Genomic DNA, 15,512 nt, shown 5'->3' with positions numbered 1-15,512 from the left:
TGGAGAGTTGAAGACGATGCCTTTGTCAGGACCGACCAAATCCCTTCGTCTTCTCCTTTGATGGTGCATTAACAAGGAGATTTCTGTTGGCGGTTTCGTCTTCGGAGGGGATCGACGCAAAGCGAGACGTGGCTCGGTGTTCTTCTTAGGATAGGCTCTCTTGTGTTGAGTTGTAGTTTCTGTGGTGGCTGTCTTCGGGCTAGTACAGAGTGGATCTCGTACTACGCTCATTGTTTGCAACGAGTTGTAGTCGTCTTGTTTTCAAATTCTGCCTTTATAAAAATAAGGTACATCTTCGGTGTACTCTTGAAAAAAGAAACACGTTGTCATTGTGCATTTTTTAGATCCGTAGAAGGGTTGCCGAGGCGAGGCCTTTATGCAGGGGGCTGTCCTTGGTCTTCCCGTAAGTTTATTTCATTGATTTATGTAAACTACTTGGCCTGATTCATGGCAGCAGAAGTAATTTAGTTTTTTTTTCCGCCAAAACGGTTAGATTTGTTCTTTTTTTTTCAGAACGGAAAGTATTACGTGACGGAGAACGAACTTTGTGGGATTTGCAATTTGCACTGCAGGTCATCTTCCTCTTCGCATCAACAGTGTCTATATGGAACGTTGTTATCAGTTGTACACGAAACTGTTGTGACGTAGTAGTCAAAACTTGGAGCGGTCAATGAAGAACACTGAAAAAACTCCGGGCATATCATAGGACCACGCTCACACCCATTGAAATGTTGGATGATCCTGAATACCTGATTGAGATTGTACCATTGAAAGACACTTCTTACTTGGCGGGACATTTCAGCGTAGCAACTGCTGGAATTGCCTCTGAAAGTGGGCTACAAGATTCACCACTCACCAATTTTCGTTTTATAAAATACAAAGTGCTGAGGTCGTGTGCCACGTCGTCCATCGGCGTCCCGTAGTTGGGCTGAGGTCGTGTGCCACTCATCGTCGCCTGCAGCATCGCCGCCAAGGCCCTCTCCAAGGTGTTGCGAGGAGTTCAGCGGCAACACCTGTTTGGACTCTCACCTCCAGTGTCAGTTTGCCTTGCTGCGCTTGGAGCTCGCTCAGTTAGTTGCTAACCGCGTCGAGGAGGCGTCTCGCCCTCTTCGTGAAGAGGTGGCAAGTCTCAAGCTGTTGTTGACACGTGTTGGTGTTACTTCGGAGCCGATGGAGGTGTGCTCTTCTGGCGGACAGGAGCTTGCCACCGTGCAGGCTTCGTTTCTGGTTAGCTCACCGGAGCAGAAGTCATCGATGGCTGAAATCACGCCAAAGCTACTTGAGTTGTGTGCGGAGTCTGTGGTGCCTGAGCTTCTGGAGTTGGGTGGTGCTGAGGTTATGCCTCCTTCTGTCAAGGAAGTGAGGCATCTGGTTCCTATTGACGTTTGGGTTGCAAAGTCAGACTTGCTAGCAACGGTGCCCGAAGGTGTTATCGCTAGAGAAGTTTGCGATTTTCTCGCCACCTTCGCTGTTACCTACCTAGGATCTGCAGTTGATTGATCGGTGCCCCCATTGTCATGACATGTCTTTGTCCGCGCGGTGTTGGAGTGTCGGGCTTGGAGTTCGTTCGTGTCGCCATGTGGTTCTTTGTGTGTGGCTAGTGTGGGTGCGGCTCTGTTGTTTAGGTCTTTGTTAGGCTTGGCAGTGTGTGTTGTTGTTACCGGTTTTCTCCTAAAAACTAGACACTCTCTTCTTAATTAATGAATGAGGCAAAGCTTTTGCCTCCGTTTCAAAAAAAAAAAAAATACAAAGTGCTCAGTATGTATACCAAAAAGAACTAGCTTATCTCATACCCTACCAAGAAAAGCTTGAATGCCAACTTATACCACAAGTCTTAGTAAAAAAATCCACAAGCCTTTTAACAAGGCAGATAATGTTAATAAAAAAAGGCTTCAGGTGTCATCATGTGACTAAAGTTGTTGTTCAAGGTACAGAAAGTCGTGTTTGTATTTTCTAGATTTGTCCACCAATCAAGAGATGGAAAAAAGTAAACATGATAAACTAGCTAGCTATCACTAAACTCTGAACGCTTGGCGTAATTGGTTCAATGTAGTTAACCTTGCAATGGAGCTAGCTAAGGTGGACTAACCGGCAGAACAATGCTGCAATTTCGGAGCACAATGCTAACTATGATTACTTAGATGGTTTTATTTGTGATCCTCTCATGAGTATCTTAGAGTCTCTTTTGTCGTACTAACTGATGCATAGAGACTGCCGTAAGCAATATGAACTTTTGCTGCATCTACTGTTTATCCTCCAAGGGTGGGATGTATTCCTAACACCTTTCATTCCTAAATAAATTTAGCCCGTAGAAAAAAAAAGATCGACTACTTTCTAGCTAGATGTGTTGCTCGCACATAGAGAGAGATGAAATAGTAGATGAAGTGAGATCCACGAGTGAAGATGTATGATGTGCAATTGTTGTTGTTGGCGGTGACATTGGTCCAAACTCATGCACATATATAGTAAAACACACATGTGATACTAGGGTAGAGATAGTCCCGCGATGTTAACATTACATGACCATACCTACTGTCATATCCGCAATGTGATATACTGACTTTAATGAGATGTAAAATTTTGGAGGCATTTACATGCTGCACAAAAAGTTGCAGGCCCGCACGTGAAATTTCGCTAATGATAATTAAGCACATGGGTGAGTAATAGGCATGCTACAAATGGATTTTTCTTCTTCTGATAGATTTACACACCATCTATGCAATTGTGCTAGACTGAACTATAGAAAAACTGTGACAGGCTTAAGAGAAATTCCGGAATACTAAAACGAACCTTTAAGATGGACTTAGAATATCTTCTAAACCCAATTTAGAGAATTTTTTTAACATGCTTAAAATGGAAGTTTTATACGTTTATAGTATTCATCTCTTCCCAAGAAATAATCGCTGAGCACAGGGCCGCCGACCATGGCGGAACACCCAAGAATAGGACCAAATCCGCTACGCATCGGTCTCCCCGACGAGATCTTGGGCTTGGAGATCCTCGTGCGCCTGCCCCCCGAGGATCTCGTGCGCTGCCGCGCCGTCTGCCGCTCCTGGCGCCGCCTCGCCTCCACCCGCGACATCCTCCTGGCACACCACCGCCGCCAGCCTTCCCTCCCCCTCGTCCTCCTCGCCAAACACCGCTGCACATGGGGCGACCTCCGTGCCTTCGACCACCGGGCCGCCGCCGCCGCCGGTGAGGTCGGTCTCCAGCCCGTCGCCCGGATCGACGACGCTACTGCCATCAGCGCGGATGCGTCCTGCGACGGCCTCCTCCTCCTGTCGGTTTGTACATTCTCGCCTTATATCCAGCGCTACTTCATCTGTAACCCAACCACGCGCCAGATTGGTCACGTCCCGGAGATACACGGCTTCAGAGCCACGGGGCTATACCGGCATCCGCCTACGGGCGAGCACCGGCTGCTACTGCACATGAGGTCCAAGAAGATGTTTGGCGAGAATGATCCCTGCTATGTTTTCGCATTGGGCTGCAACCAGCTGCGGCCAAGGTGCATCAGCTGTCCGCCTGAGCTTGCGGGCTTCTTCGACGCGCCTGTCCTGGTCAGTGGTAACCTGCATTGGAGCTGGTGGCCGTATCCTGTGAAGAAGGATCAGAGTGGCAAGACGATAACGGTGTTCGACACCACAGCCGAGTCATTCCATCTGATGCGCACTTCAATCATGGAGACAAGCAGAGCATATCTGTATGAGGTGGATGACGCACTCGGCATCTACAGCTGTAATGATAGCATGACAACCGTTGATATCTGAGTGATGCAGGACTATGATAGCGAGGTCTGGTCCCATAAATACCATGTCAAATTGCCGGTGGCAGAGATCAGGGAGCATGAGGGTCGGGATGTGGTGGTTGTCCACGAGGACAGGAATGTGTTTGTCCTCTACAGTTTTGGACCAACACTGTTTCTCCTTGACACTGAGGGTAAATTGCTGGCAAGTTCGCAGTTTGACGCCTGTATCAGCTTGGTACCTACACATAGGTTCAAGCAAAGCCTTGTTCAACATAACTTATTTTCCGCGCTGCAGGGTGCGTTGAATGCCTGGTCTTTCATCTGATGGCTGGAGAGGGGTGTTTCGTCCATGTTGCTCTAGTATTCTTGCTCTAGTGTCTCTATCAACTGGATGAAGCTTGTTTCCCCATCTACTCTTTTGTTGATCAATGAATTATTATGTTCGAAGACTACTTAGCTGGTTGCAAGAGTTATGCTCAGGAAAGTATATGAATTATGTTTGAAGACTACTCAGCTACTTAGCATGTCCATTGTCTGCTTAGTCTCAAATATATATGAAATGTGCAAATTCTACTACATCCAGAGTAAAGCCAGTATTGTGCGCGTGTGGTTGCAGTATTCTGAAGTAGATACTCTGCGTGTTGATGTTATTGAATTGCTGACTGATGAATGCTTTACTGCCGCTATGTCAAAATTTATATACTAAATCAGAGTACTACTAGATCAGAGTACAAGCAAAACGTATTCAGAGTACTACTAGATCAGAGTACTATTAGATCAGTTATATGGCAGCAGCCACGAGCCACAACCCCTTTCACTTCTGAAAAGATGTCAATTGTCGGTTCCCTAATCTTTCATTCTTTCCCTGGAGGAGCTTGTCCAGTTCACCTCTTAATATCTGTCAAGTAAAAAATAAAGACACATTTGGTTACATTTTTTTTGGGTTTAATGCAACAACACTATTTACAATTTACATAATTATTTGGTATTTGCTCATCAATAGCCTACGCAAACCAGAGCATAAAACATTTGTGTTGAATATGATAACCAGAAAATTTATATAATAGCCTACACAGGAGTCGATCCAACTTATATGATAAGCACAGCTCAGCTTACTGCTGTATGAACTGAGGCTCGTATGAACTGAGGCTCGTATGATAAGCAGAAAAGATTGAGGAGAATATTATACGTGAATCATTAACGATTTAAAAAACATTGTATGTACAACTAGTCCTTACCTGATTATATACTACGATATAGAATGGTTAAGTTCATAGCTATAATGGTACAAGTCAAACAAAGCATCCGAGGCCAAGTATTTGGTAATGGTTCTCCCTTCGTATAAATCCTCTTTAGTTATTGGTTTCTAATTTTATTTTTTGCCCAGATCTTAAGGTATATCTCGAGGAATCGGACAGAGAAATTTATGTTTTTAGGTTTTACAATAAAATATGTTGTTATTTGGTTCAAACCAATTATAAAGCAAGTATATACTATCAGTTGTTTGGACTGTTCATTCTTTCTGGACAGACATAGGTGGAGTCACCGGTCAGGCAGTGCATCCAACTGAATTCCTACATTTGGCCCAAATTTCTTGATATGGCAGCATTGAAAAGTACTCTTCATTAGTAATCTACTAATCTTGAATTCCTAAGTCTGATACCTACTTTGCATCCTTCCTGCAGGCATGTGAGTTTATTGAAGAAAATATGCATGTTTTGTCCTTGAGAAAAAAAAGGATTGAATTACTGCTTCTCTCCTCATTGTGTACCTAACCGTAGTGATCTTCCTGTTGGAAAATTAAAAGGAAACAAGTTCAAAAGTCCATCTACAAGAACAACACATGTACTTGACCGAACAAAGTGCAAACTCTGAATAAGATCGTCACTGAATAATGTATGTATTCAGCTTCTCTCATGATTACCATAGATAATTTGTTTCGTTAGTGAAGTGCTGAATAATGCAGCGTGTAGAAGATGGGACTTGCTTACTTTAGTAAAGTGCTGCATACCTGAAGCCAGGCGGCCGACGGGCGGCGAGTCGCGGCGGCGACGGAGAGGTCAGGGCCGTGAGTCCCCGCGACGGGCCGACGGGGCGGAGACTCACGACGGGGGGAGGGGCGGCGGCGGCGTCGGCGGGGTGGCGGCTCCGCGGCGGCAGCGGGCGCTCGTGGTTTTCTATCGAGATGTGCTCATCTCACAATCCTCCGATCTGATTCTGATTTTTTTTGTAACACTGATTAAAACGTCCATTGCGGAGCTCTTTTACGGTATCATATCATTATAGAACTTACAGAAAATTAATCACAGATTTAATCAACGGTCACGAAAAATTACATTAGACGGAACCAAAATTCAATTAGACGGAACCAGTTCCATACCAATCACAGTAAAAGAGCTCTTGGTATAATGGTCTAGAATTTTATGTTCTACAATCCTTCTCAAGATATTTAAATGGATAAGGAACATATAAACACAAAATTATACATCTAAGTGCACAAACTAATCTTTGGATGATGAAACTATATTTGTCCTTTTGCAAAAGACAGTTAAAATATAAGTTTGTAAAAGTGTCATGAGCTCTTATTTCTCCAAATGTTACCATAGTTTTGCAGCGGAGTTTGGTTTTGGTTACAATTGTTTATATAGTTTTCACAACAACGGGGTGTGTCAATTGTGAACACAGAACAATGTGTCAACATATTTTAAGAAAATTGTTTCCATAGTTTATTATGTTGGTGTCAACACCCGGATTTTTAAGTCCAGATGCCTATTATGACGTACCTCGCAATCCCAGGAATATTGTTTTTGCGAGACATAATAGGTTGATATCACAACACATCATTCATTACATACCATAATCGTCTTACAAATAAAGGATCATATGATCCAGTCTTAATACAACATAGAGGATCTAGAGATCCTATTACAAAACACATAGCGGAAGCGAAGTATCGGTTGTGGTCCATCTGTTTCACAGGCAACTGTGGACGTCAGGAGTGGTTCTAGTTGTCGTAGACGTCCTGCTGTCCTTCATCCTGGTACTGGGGCTCTTCTTCATAGTCTGGCATATGAATAGCCAGGGACACAGCCATGAGTACTTTAAAGTACTCGCAAATTAAAACTAGTGTAAACACTATCAACTATATCAATGGGGTTCTAAGCTCTATGTTCATTTGCATAAAGCCAGTTTTATTTCATAAGCATTTAGTAAACAAGACTCTTCATTTGCCTAACTTAACTCAAGTGGGAACATTAGTGTCATTCCCACAACTCAGTTGTGATTCAAAGTCAAAGTCACCTTTCAAATTCAAGTCATAAGTCACCATTCATATTTTGGAAAAGTTCTGATGACGGAACAGTATGGCCTTTCCAACTGTCCATGACCGCGGACGCGGCTATTCGAATAGTTTAAACTCTACAGAGGTTGTACACTTGTGCCACAATAATTGCAGTAATCCGTCAGGGGTAACTGGCCCTGATTTATCGCACTCAGTGCGCGAACTACCAATCATAACCTTTCATTTACATACCCTAGTATAGGCACCTCTCCCCATGAGCTTGGCCTCCCGGTGAGAGCAAACCGCCAACCCGGGAACTGCACAGGGCTTGGGTAGGACATTCACCTCATTTCACGTCATTTCACTTTCAAGGGAGGCAGCCTCGGCATAACCCCTATGACGCTTATTTAGAGGGAACCCATACTAAAATACATAAGTTTCCAGTTAAGCCTTACCCAGATTCAGGTATTGTGGGGGTACTTAAGAATTGGAATGGTATCGCATCCGAACCCAACCATCAGTTTTTGTAAAGTTCACCATGTCATTCACAAGTCATATTCACCTTCAAAATCTTTCAATAGAATGACTCATCATTCCAAGGTTTTCAAAGTCATTGGTTTTCACAAGTTCCCATCTAGAGTAGTCCTTTTTAATTTTAGCACTAGCAACTAGTTATGAGGAGTGCTAACTAGCTTATAGCTTTCTAGGCTAAGTGTGATGCTCTTGTACTACTCCATAATTAAACCAAGTGAATCATGAATAAAAAATAAACTTTGATAAACCAAATTCAAAACTTGTAAGGTAAAAACTTGGGATAGGATCATTAAGCATAAAGTAATATGTAATGGTGCCTTGCTCGTGTGGAGCTTTGCACTAGGGCAACTTGCAAGAATATTAGCTTGCAACAATATAACTTGCATTACTCTAGCTTGCCTTGATTGGGGTAGTGATCAAAGTTCTCTTCTCCTTCCTCTTGGTAGAAAACCTCCTCCTCTTGATAGTCTCCGGTACTAGCGTCTATAAACGAATACGAGGATACAATCACCAAACCATACTTAGGTAGACTTAATTAGCCCTAATGGCTCACACAAATGATCTAGCATCATCACTTAACATTACTCCCCAAAATTATGCTAGGGTTTTCTTACTTAGTGTTAGGAAAATAATTTCCTCTCATTGAAATGTGGATTAGGGTTTCTCTTTAGTTTGGGAGAAATAATTTCCTCTCACTGAACCTTGTTAAGATTTAATTTCCTCAAATACCAAGTATGAGATTATGTTGACCAAGGTCAACACTTCACACTTATCATTTGAGAAACATGATTTAAATGAGGTTCTATACCTCATGCAATTTAAATCCTATTTGGTTTAATATCCTCAAGTGAGCAAGTATGAGACCATGCAACAAGGGTCATCACATTACTTCAAACTACTTGGGAAGATGATTTAAATGAGGTGCTACACCTCATAGATTTGAAAACTTAAATTTGAAATAGTTTAAATGGGCTAGAATTTGACGACATAGCCAATATTTTGCTCTAGCCCATGATCATATGAAGCAACCATGTCATATTTTTGCATAAACAAATAGAGTACTTGAAATGTGAATTATGAGAGGTGGAATCACCTCAAAATTCAAAATGGTTGATTTTATAAATTTATTTGAAATCTGAAAACTCTCTAAATTGTTATTCTTATCATTCAAAATCTACAATAGCTATTGGTTTGAATCCAGTGTGGTTGGATGGGGAATTTCCTAGGCTTTCCAACAACATCAAATTCACTAAATTTGGTGGAGCAGATTTGAAGTTATTTTATTTTGAACAAAGCATCTGTAAAGAATTTGTGTTATAAATCTAATTAACTAATTCAAATCGGTGGGCTGCGCGGGAAATTTAACGGGCCGGACCAACTTCGCTCTGGCGCTCAGCGGGCCGTCTGACGGGGTGGGCTCCACCTGTCAGCGAGTGTTTTCCCAGCCCGAAGCGGTACGCAGCAGGAGCCATTAGATTAAAAGGGGATCAGACGGTCGAGGTTTGTCACCTTCCTCGACACAGCTCGCCGGGGATGAAACCCTAGCTACCGGCGGCAGAGGGGGTCGTCGGTGGCGTACCTGGGCTCAGGAAGGACTCGGCGAGGCGGGCGATCGAACGAGGAGACGACGGCGAGGCAGAGGGTGGTCGCGGCAGCACTTGAGGTGGCCAAAATCGACGGCGGCTTCTGCTACGGGCTCCGACGGACTCCGGCTAAATTCCGGCGACTGAAGGCTTAATCGAGGTGGAGAAGTGGTCGAGGAGATCGAGGAGAAGGAGGGGAGGCGACTGGTGTGGATAATGGAGGCGAGATCGTCCTCTATTTATAGGGGAGCGAGGTGCTGCGGGTACCCGTGGAGGTCATCCATGGCGTGGCTGTTCTAGGGCGCGAAGGGGCAAGGTGATGATGGAGCAGCGTTGGCGACATCCTGGCGAGCACGACGCGCGTGATGGCACAGAAAAAGGGGGTGTGAGGCGTGCGGGAGACGTAGGTGTCCTCGCAGTACCGTGGCGGCAGAGGTTGACGATGATGAGGTCTACGACGCGGGCGACGTCCAATGGTGGTGTCTGGCGCTGTCCTGGTGCGGTGTGGAGTGCGCGTGCGCAAGGAGAGAGGGGGAGGAGGACAGACGCGACGGGGCAAGGTGGCGTCCTGGCGTGTCCAGTGGCGTGCCAGGCGTGCACTGGGCGCAGTGATCACGTCTGGCCAGGGCGTTGGCTGCATCTTATTGGCTTGGGAGGATGTCTAGTAGGCTCAGTAGGGGTAGGAGAGGTTGCAGGACATGGTGAAAGAGAGAGGTGAGGTCCAGGGGCAGGGGTGGCATGATGGTGAGCATGAGGGCTGGCATGGCGTGGCATGGGGGGTGCAGGGCTCTCCTGGGGTCAACCTTTGCATGGTGGTGGTCAGTGGTGTGAGGTGAGTTCATTGGACAAGGTGATAGTGACCAGAGGGGTAGGATAGCTAGGGTTGGCATGGTGGTGTCCAAATCAATGGCATGGTTTGGCATTGATCTTGTGTGCACACTTTTCTTGTTCTTGGAGTGCTGCAAGCTCTAGTGTGGTAAGGTGAGTGTATTTGACATGGTGCACAAGGTTGGAGAGGCTAGATGTGTGCACATTTGATTAAATTAAAAAGCCTATGTGGCACATGCAATGATGTGGCTGAAGGGATTCGTAGCATAGAAAACAAAAAATTTCCTACCGCGAGAACGCAATCCAAGCCAAGATGCAATCTAGAAGACGGTAGCAATGAGGGGATGCACGAGACTAACCCTTGAAGATTTCCAAAGCCTACGAGATTAGATCTCGTTGTTGCAGAAGATGATCACTTGCCGCTTTCAAAAGCGCGTAGAAGATCTTCACGGTGCCATAATCGGGCAGCACCTCCGTACTCGGTCACACGTTCGGTGTTGATGAAGACGACGTCCTTCTCCCCGTTCCAGCGGGCAGCGGAAGTAGTAGATCCTCCTTGGAATCCCGGCAGCACGACGGCGTGGTGGCGGTGTCGATGGAGATCTCTGGCGGAGCTTCGCTAAGCGTATGCGCGAGAGGTGATGGAGGAGGGGCGGCTAGGGTTTGGGGAGAGGGGGGCGCCGGCCACTATGGGGTGCGACCAACTAGGGCTTGGTGTGGCCGGCCCCCTCCCCTTGCTCCTCATTATATAGGTGGAACCTCCAAGAGTTGGTCTACAAGTCTTCGAATAAGACCCCAACCCAAAACCTTCCATGTGTAGGGAAACCTACCCAAGGTGGGATTCCCACCATTCCTTGGAGGGGGTGGCCGGCCACCTTGGTGGAGTCCACCTGGGACTCCACCCCCTTAGGGTTGGCCGGCCATGCTAGGTGGAGTCCCTTCGGGACTCTGCCTTCCATAGTGATTTCTTCCGGACTTTTCTAGAACCTTCTAGAACCTTCCATAAATGCACCGGATCATTTTCAACTTATAAAATGACTTCCTATATATGAATCTTATTCTCCGGACCATTCCGGAACTCCTCGTGATGTCCTGGATCTCATCCGAGACTCCGAACAAAACTTCGAACTCCATTCCATATTCCATATCTACTTAAACGACATCAAACCTTAAGTGTGTCACCCTACGGTTCGCGAACTATGTGGACATGGTTGAGATCTCTCTCCGTCCAATAACCAATAGCGGGATCTGGAGATCCATAATGGCTCCCACATATTCAACGATGACTTAGTGATCGACATACGATTACCGATTCCCTTTGTCACACGATATTTTACTTGTCCGAGGTTTGATCATCGGTATCTCTATACCTTGTTCAACCTCGTCTCCTGACAAGTACGCTTTACTCGTACCGTGGTATGTGGTCTCTTATGAACTATTCATATGCTTGCAAGCTAATTAGACGACATTCCACCGAGAGGGCCCAGAGTATATCTATCCGTCATCGGGATGGACAAATCCCACTGCTAATCCATATGCCTCAACTCATACTTTCCGGATACTTAATCCCACCTTTATAACCACCCATTTACGCAGTGGCGTTTGATGTAATCAAAGTACCTTTCCGATATAAGTGATTTACATGATCTCATGGTCGAAAGGACTAGGTAACTATGTATCGAAAGCTTATAGCAAATGAACTTAATGACGTGATCTAATGCTACGCTTAATTGGGTGTGTCCATTACATCATTATCATAATGATATAACCTTGTTATTAATAACATCCAATGTTCATGATCACGAAACTATGATCATCTATTAATCAACAAGCTAGTTATATAAGAGGCTTAGGGACTCTCCTTGTTGTTTACATAACACACATGTATCAATGTTTCGGTTAATACAATTATAGCATGGTATATAAATATTTATCATAAACAGAAAGATATATAATAACCACTTTATTATTGCCTCTTGGGCATATCTCCAACAGTCTCCCACTTGCACTAGAGTCAATAATCTAGATTACATTGTAAGGTACCTAACACCCATGGCTTTCTGGTGTTGGTCATGCTTTGCCCTAGGGAGATCTTTAGTCAAAGGATCTGCTACATTCAGATCAGTGTGTACTTTGCAAATATTTACTTCTCCATCTTCGATGTACTCGCGAATCGAATGAAAACGCATCTTGATATGCTTCAGCTTCTTGTGTGACCTTGGTTCTTGCGCATTGGCGATGGCACCCATGTTGTCACAATATATGACTAGTGGGTCCAATGCACTAGGAACCACACCAAGCTCTACAATGAACCTCTTCATCCATACCGCTTCCGATGAAGCCTCTGAAGCCGCTATGTACTCCGATTCTGTTGAAGACTTCGCCACCGTGCACTGCTTCGAGCTACACCAGCTTACTGCAGCACCATTCAATATAAACACGTACCCAGACTGAGACTTAGAGTCATCAGGATCAGTGTTCCAACTTGCATCGGTGTAACTGGTTACAACGAGCTCTTGGTCACCTCCGTAACAAAGAAACATATCCTTAGTTCTTTTCAAGTACTTCAGGATATTCTTGACCGCTGTCCAGTGTTCCATTTCTGGATCACTTTGATATGTGCTAGTCAAACTAACTGCATGTGCTATATCTGGTCTAGTACATAGCATGACATACATGATAGAGCCTACTGCCGAGGCATAGGGGATCTGATTCATCCTCTCTCTTTCTTGTGCCGTAGCAGGACCTTGAGTCTTACTCAAGACCTTACCTGGCAACATCGGTAAGAATCCTTTCTTACTTTCATCCATTCTAAACTTCTTTAGAATCTTGTCCAGGTATGTACTCTGTGAGAGCGCTAATAGGCGTCTTGATCTATCTCTATAAATCTTGATGCCTAATATGTATGCTGCTTCACCAAGGTCCTTCATTGAAAAACATTTATTCAAATAACCTTTTACACTGCTTAATAGTTCTATATCATTCCCAATTAATAATATGTCATCTACATATAATACCAGGAATGCTACAGAGCTCCCACTCACTTTCTTGTAAATACAGGCCTCTCCATGGCACTGTATAAACCAGAAGTCTTTGATCACCTTATCAAAACGTCGGTTCCAACTTCTGGATGCTTGCTTCAATCCATAAATTGAACGCTGAAGTTTGCACACCTTGTCAGCATTTTTAGGATCGACAAAACCTTTGGGTTGTACCATATACAACTCTTCCTCAATGTCTCCATTAAGGAACGCCATTTTGACATCCATCTTCGAAATCTCATAATCGAAAAATGCAGCTATTGCTAACAAAATTCTCACAGATTTTAGCTTCGCTACAGGTGAGAAAGTCTCATCAGTCAACACCTTGAATTTGTCGGAAACCCTTTGCGACAAGTTGAGCTTTATAGACAGTAATATTACCATCAGCATCTGTTTTTCTCTTGAAGATCCATTTATTCTCGATAGCCTTGCGGCTATCAGGTAAGTCTACCAAAGTCCACACTTTGTTATCATACATGGATCCTATCTCGGATTTCATGGCTTCTTGCCATTTGTTGGAATCTGGGCTCATCATCGCTTCTTCATACGTCGCAGGGTCTTCATCATTGTTGTCCACAATCATGACATTTAGACAAGGATCATACCAATCAGGAGTGGCACATTCCCTTATCGATCTGCGAGGTTCAGTAGCTATCTCGCGCGAAGTTTCATGATCATTATCATTAGCTTCCTCTGTTACCGGTGCAGGCGGCACATGAACATCTTCCGGTACTGCACTACTCTAATCAACGAGAGAAGATTCAGTAATCTCGTCGAGTTCTACTTTTCTTCCTGTCACTTCTTTAGTGAGAAATTCTTTCTCAAGAAAGGTTCCGTTCTTAGCAACAAAGATTTTGCCTTCGGATCTATGATAGAAAGTATACCCTATAGTTTCCTTAGGGTATCCTATGAAGACGCATTTCTCCGCTTTAGGTTCTAGCTTGTCCGGTTGTAACTTTTTTACATAGGCTTCGCAATCCCAAACTTTAAGGAACGACAACTTAGGTTTCTTATTAAACCATAATTCATACGGTGTCGTTTCAACGGATTTAGATGGTACCCTATTTAAAGTGAATGCAGCTGTCTCTAATGCATAACTCCAAAATGATAACGGCAAATCAGTAAGAGACATCATAGAACGAACCATATCTAATAGAGTTCGATTACGACGTTCGGACACACCACTTCGTTGTGGTGTTCCCGGCGGTGTCAATTGTGAAAGTATTCCGCATTTCTTTAAATGCATGCTAAACTCATAACTCAGATATTCGCCTCCGCGATCAGATCGTAGAAATTTAATCTTCTTGTTACGTTTATTTTCTACTTCACTTTGGAATTCCTTAAACTTCTCGAATGTTTCGGATTTATGTTTCATGAAATAGATATACCCATATCTACTCAGATCATCTATGAAGGTTAGAACATAACGATAAGCACCGCGTGAGGCTACACTCATTGGTCCACACACATCGGTATGTATGATTTCCAATAAGTCTGTAGCTCGCTCCATAATACCAGAGAATGGAGTCTTAGTCATTTTTCCCATTAGACATGCTTCACATCTATCAAGTGACTCAAAGTCAAGTGATTCAAGTAATCCATCGGAATGGAGTTTCTTCATGCGTTTCACTCCAATATGACCAAGACGACAGTGCCACATATAAGTAGAATTATAATTCAATTTAATTAGCTTAGCATCAATGTTATGAACATGTGTATCACTACTATCGAGATTTAATAAAAATAAACCATTCTTTTCAGGTGCGTGACCATAAAAGATATTATTCATAAAAATAGAACAACCATTATTCTCAGACTTGAATGAATAACCGTCTTGCATTAAACAAGATCCAGATATAATGTTCATGCTCAACGCAGGCACAAAATAACAATTATTGAGGTTTAAAACTAATCCCGAAGGTAGATGTAGAGGGAGCGTGCCGACAGCGATCACATCGACCTTGGATCCATTTCCAACGCGCATCATCACTTCATCCCTCGATAGTCTTCGTTTATTCCGTAGTTCCTGTTTCGAGTTACAAATATGAGCAGCCGAACCAGTATCAAATACCCAGTTACTAGTACGAGAACCAGTAAGATAAACATCTATAACATGTATATCAGATATACCTTTCTTCTTCTTGACAAGGCCGCTCTTCAGATCAGCCAGATACTTGGAGCACACTACAAGAAAAGTTGCCATGGCCGACGAAGTTGAAGTCGCGCCGTGGTTGCTGGTGTACCATGGCCGACGATTTTGGTCCCTCCGTGGTGCATGTCAAAACTTTTTTTTTCTCGTTTTTGAGGCCACCTAGCCCGACGAAAGCGGCCAAAACGTCGCGTATGGTGGCCCGGGACGTGGTGCATCGCGAATTCTCGGGTTCGCCGGCCGAGTCAACGCAAATCCGCACCGCCGAGGGATGTAGGGCCCGGATGGCAGCCTCTCCGGCATTGTTTTTTTCTCGATCGCGCCATCTCGTTCAACGTTCTCCGATCGA

This window comes from Lolium rigidum, chromosome 3, assembly GCF_022539505.1.
Source record: "Lolium rigidum isolate FL_2022 chromosome 3, APGP_CSIRO_Lrig_0.1, whole genome shotgun sequence".
NCBI classification, from domain to species: Eukaryota; Viridiplantae; Streptophyta; class Magnoliopsida; order Poales; family Poaceae; genus Lolium; species Lolium rigidum.
The sequence above is the reverse complement of the archived record's forward strand: the minus strand, read 5'-3'. Positions refer to the sequence as shown.